Raw genomic sequence first — 6,223 nt, 5'->3', positions numbered from 1 at the left:
ACCATTTACAACTCCTAACCCCTAATCTATAACCACTAACCCCTAAAATCGCCTAATATTAGCTCAATTGGACTTTATAGTAAATGTCAAGGCAATCATTGCAAGCAAACGATATAATGCCTTGAACACGCGAAAATTTGTTAAAAGCACTCGATAATAAAATCCCAACCCCTAACCCCCAAAAACCACTAACTCCTAACCATTTACAACTCCTAACCCCTAACCTATAACCACTAACCCCTAAAACCCCCTAATATTAGCTCAATTGGACTTTATAGTAAATGTCAAGGCAATCATTGCAAGCAAACGATAAAATGCCTTGAACACGCGAAAATTTGTTAAAAGCACTCGATAAAAAAATCCCAACCCCTAACCCCCAAAAACCACTAACTCCTAACCATTTACAAATCCTAACCCCTAATCTATAACCACTAACCCCTAACACCGCCTAATATTAGCTCAATTGGACTTTATAGTAAATGTCAAGGCAATCATTGCAAGCAAACGATAAAATGCCTTGAACACGCGAAAATTTGTTAAAAGCACTCGATAAAAAAAATCCCAACCCTAAACCCCCCAAAACCACAAACTCCTAACCATTTACAATTCCTAACCCCTAACCCATCACCACTAACCCCCAAAAACCCCTAATATTAGCTCAATTGGACTTTATAGTAAATGTCAAGGCAATCATTGCAAGCAAACGATAAAATGCCTTGAACACGCGAAAATTTGATAAAAGCACTCGATAAAAAAATCCCAACCCCTAACCCCCCAAAACCAATAACTCCTAACCATTTACAACTCCTAACCCCTAATCTATAACCACTAACCCCTAAAACCCCCTAATATTAGCTCAATTGGACTTTATAGTAAATGTCAAGGCAATCATTGCAAGCAAACGACAAAATGCCTTGAACACGCGAAAATTTGTTAAAAGCACTCGATAAAAAAATCCCAACCCCTAACCCCCAAAAACCACTAACTCCTAACCATTTACAATTCCTAACCCCTAACCCATCACCACTAACCCCCAAAACCCCCTAATATTAGCTCAATTGGACTTTCTAGTAAATGTCAAGGCAATCATTGCAAGCAAACGATAAAATGCCTTGAACACGCGAAAATTTGTTAAAAGCACTCGATAAAAAAATCCCAACCCCTAACACCCAAAAACCACTAACTCCTAACCATTTACAATTCCTAACCCCTAATCTATAACCACTAACCCCTAAAACCGCCTAATATTAGCTCAATTGGACTTTATAGTAAATGTCAAGGCAATCATTGCAAGCAAACGATAAAATGCCTTGAACACGCGAAAATTTGTTAAAAGCACTCGATAAAAAAATCCCAACCCCTAACCCCCAAAAACCACTAACTCCTAACAATTTACAATTCCTCACCCCTAACCTATAACCACTAACCCCTAAAACCCCCTAATATTAGCTCAATTGGACTTTATAGTAAATGTCAAGGCAATCATTGCAAGCAAACGATAAAATGCCTTGAACACGCGAAAATTTGTTAAAAGCACTCGATAAAAAAATCCCAACCCCTAACACCCAAAAACCACTAACTCCTAACCATTTACAATTCCTAACCCCTAATCTATAACCACTAACCCCTAAAACCGCCTAATATTAGCTCAATTGGACTTTATAGTAAATGTCAAGGCAATCATTGCAAGCAAACGATAAAATGCCTTGAACACGCGAAAATTTGTTAAAAGCACTCGATAAAAAAATCCCAACCCTTAACCCCCAAAAACCACAAACTCCTAACCATTTACAACTCCTAACCCCTAATTTATAACCACTAACCCCTAAAACCCCCTAATATTAGCTCAATTGGACTTTATAGTAAATGTCAAGGCAATCATTGCAAGCAAACGATAAAATGCCTTGAACACGCGAAAATTTGTTAAAAGCACTCGATAAAAAAATCCCAACCCCTAACCCCCAAAAACCACCAACTCCTAACCATTTACAACTCCTAACCCCTAATCTATAACCACTAACCCCTAAAACCGCCTAATATTAGCTCAATTGGACTTTATAGTAAATGTCAAGGCAATCATTGCAAGCAAACGATAAAATGCCTTGAACACGCGAAAATTTGTTAAAAGCACTCGATAAAAAAATCCCAACCCTTAACCCCCCAAAACCACAAACTCCTAACCATTTACAATTCCTAACCCCTAACCCATCACCACTAACCCCCAAAAACCCCTAATATTAGCTCAATTGGACTTTATAGTAAATGTCAAGGCAATCATTGCAAGCAAACGATAAAATGCCTTGAACACGCGAAAACTTGATAAAAGCACTCGATAAAAAATCCCAACCCCTAACCCCCCAAAACCACTAACTCCTAACCATTTACAACTCCTAACCCCTAATCTATAACCACTAACCCCTAAAACCCCCTAATATTAGCTCAATTGGACTTTATAGTAAATGTCAAGGCAATCATTGCAAGCAAACGATAAAATGCCTTGAACACGCGAAAATTTGTTAAAAGCACTCGATAAAAAAGTCCCAACTCTAACCCCCAAAAAACCACTAACTCCTAACCATTTACAACTCCTAACCCCTAATCTATAACCACCAACCCCTAAAACCCCCTAATATTAGCTCAATTGGACTTTATAGTAAATGTCAAGGCAATCATTGCAAGCAAACGATAAAATGCCTTGAACACGCGAAAATTTGTTAAAAGCACTCGATAAAAAAATCCCAACCCTTAACCCCCAAAAACCACAAACTCCTAACCATTTACAACTCCTAACCCCTAATTTATAACCTCTAACCCCTAAAACCCCCTAATATTAGCTCAATTGGACTTTATAGTAAATGTCAAGGCAATCATTGCAAGCAAACGATAAAATGCCTTGAACACGCGAAAATTTGTTAAAAGCACTCGATAAAAAAATCCCAACCCCTAACCCCCAAAAACCACTAACTCCTAACCATTTACAACTCCTAACCCCTAATCTATAACCACTAACCCCTAAAACCGCCTAATATTAGCTCAATTGGACTTTATAGTAAATGTCAAGGCAATCATTGCAAGCAAACGATAAAATGCCTTGAACACGCGAAAATTTGTTAAAAGCACTCGATAAAAAAATCCCAACCCCTAACCCCCAAAAACCACTAAGTCCTAACCATTTACAATTCCTAACCCCTAACCCATCACCACTAACCCCCAAAACCCCCTAATATTAGCTCAATTGGACTTTATATTAAATGTCAAGGCAATCATTGCAAGCAAACGATAAAATGCCTTGAACACGCGAAAATTTGTTAAAAGCACTCGATAAAAAAATCCCAACCCCTAACCCCCAAAAACCACTAACTCCTAACCATTTACAATTCCTCACCCCTAACCTATAACCACTAACCCCTAAAACCGCCTAATATTAGCTCAATTGTACTTTATAGTAAATGTCAAGGCAATCATTGCAAGCAAACGATAAAATGCCTTGAACACGCGAAAATTTGTTAAAAGCACTCGATAAAAAAATCCCAACCCCTAACCCCCAAAAACCACTAACTCCTAACCATTTAAAACTCCTAACCCCTAATCTATAACCATTAACCCTTAAAACCGCCTAACATTAGCTCAATTGGACTTTATAGTAAATGTCAAGGCAATCATTGCAAGCAAACGATAAAATGCCTTGAACACGCGAAAATTTGTTAAAAGCACTCGATAAAAAAATCCCAACCCCTAACCCCCAAAAACCACTAACTCCTAACCATTTACAACTCCTAACCCCTAATCTATAACCACCAACCCCTAAAACCCCCTAATATTAGCTCAATTGGACTTTATAGTAAATGTCAAGGCAATCATTGCAAGCAAACGATAAAATGCCTTGAACACGCGAAAATTTGTTAAAAGCACTCGATAAAAAAATCCCAACCCTTAACCCCCAAAAACCACAAACTCCTAACCATTTACAATTCCTAATCCCTAACCCATCACCACTAACACCCAAAACCCGCTAATATTAGCTCAATTGGACTTTATAGTAAATGTCAAGGCAATCATTGCAAGCAAACGATAAAATGCCTTGAACACGTGAAAATTTGTTAAAAGCACTCGATAAAAAAATCCCAACCCCTAACCCCCAAAAACCACTAACTCCTAACCATTTACAACTCCTAACCCCTAATCTATAACCACTAACCCCTAAAACCGCCTAATATTAGCTCAATTGGACTTTATAGTAAAGGTCAAGGCAATCATTGCAAGCAAACGATAAAATGCCTTGAACACGCGAAAATTTGTTAAAAGCACTCGATAAAAAAATCCCAACCCCTAACCCCCAAAAACCACTAACTCCTAACCATTTACAACTCCTAACCCCTAATCTATAACCACCAACCCCTAAAACCCCCTAATATTAGCTCAATTGGACTTTATAGTAAATGTCAAGGCAATCATTGCAAGCAAACGATAAAATGCCTTGAACACGCGAAAATTTGTTAAAAGCACTCGATAAAAAAATCCCAACCCTTAACCCCCAAAAACCACAAACTCCTAACCATTTACAACTCCTAACCCCTAATCTATAACCACTAACCCCTAAAACCTCTTAATATTAGCTCAATTGGACTTTATAGTAAATGTGAAGGCAATCATTGCAAGCAAACGATAAATTGCTTTGAACACGCGACAATTTAATAAAAGCACTTGATAAAAAAATTCCAACCCCTAACCCCCCAAAACCACTAACTCCTAACCATTTACCACTCCTAACCCCTAACCTATAACCACTAACCCCTAAAACCCCCTAATATTAGCTCAATTGGACTTTATTGTAAATGTGAATGCAATCATTGCAAGCAAACGATAAATTGCACTGAACACACGAAAATTTGGTGAAAGCACTTTATAAACAACCCCTAGCGCCTAGTCCCCTAGCAACCAAACCCCTAACCCCGGGGGTTGTGTCGCCACGGGAGAGTTGCTCTTAACAACCAGCTTCGAACTTGATTGTTTCATCATTCGTTACGATCCTCTGCGAAAACCGGAGGTTGCAGTTGATCGTCGTCGCTGTCGGATTCGACGGTGATCGGTCTTATGTCGCTCTCATCACTCAGGAACATGGCATGAGCTTCCTGTGGTCTTGCGCCATGGATACTGGCAATAATAAAACTGGAACTCACATATAAAACAACAACATGTATTTGGCAGCGTTGGAGCTTCCCGTTCACCAGAAACAAAAATCGCGGGCATTTCATAAAAACGATGATAATTTGAGCGGCGAACTGTTTGCCAAAAGTTGTCTATATTTTAGAAGAACTTTTATCATTCGCTCGAGGTTGATTAAAGGAGTGGTTTCGTTTTGCTAAGTTTGTGAACCATTACGGCTTGCCATTCAATGGAGTTATTTCGCTAACCTTTGGTTGGTATGATTCGAGAGGATCAGTCGTGTTGTTTAATTATACTACAATTCACGTCATTTAGTACATATATGTACAGGCGAAATGCTTTCACGTGACTCTTGTGTAAATTAAACCAGGTATCGTTTACTTTTGTTTTGGCCATGTTGATGAGATTACTAGCGGGAAGGTGAATGTTTATGAACTCGGGTTGATTATGCTTATATATAGGTATGTCGATAAACGCGGAACGCAATAAATTCGTAGATTGGCAATATACACTAAAATTATCTATAGGAAATTTAGACCAAGAATGGGATGGTGTTCATTTGCGATATAAAACTTTCAATGAAAAGTTCCACAACCAACAAGGGGAACTAAGTGCTGACACCCATGATCCTTAATGTTGGGTAGTGTGGGCATGGAAAAAGAGACATTTTATTGTTTAACGAAGGAATCAGAGACCGCCGAGCTCGTGTCCACCAAAAAATGGACACAAATTGTTGCGCGCATCGTAAACAAATAAGTGACTAGGATTTGCGCGCCTGTTTTTGTTACGCACAATATATTCATGGTTACGAAAGCGCTGACTTGTGGGTAGATTAGCTCAACCAGGCAAATTAGATCAGCGCTTTTCAATCGGTGTGCAGTAAAATATGCCAGGGGTGAACCAGTACAAAAGTATCTACAAGGGTGCATCACCAACTTCAAATATTTTTAGCAATTAGTTTTATGTTAAAGCAATCAGGGAAACATGAATTCGTCACAACAACTTTAGGGGTTCACCAACCCCAAAAAAGTGGAGGAACACTGAATTAGGTAATCGA

Source organism: Ciona robusta, chromosome 12, assembly GCF_009617815.1.
Source record: "Ciona robusta chromosome 12, ASM961781v2".
Classification (NCBI taxonomy): Eukaryota; Metazoa; Chordata; class Ascidiacea; order Phlebobranchia; family Cionidae; genus Ciona; species Ciona robusta.
This window is presented reverse-complemented; position numbering follows the sequence as displayed.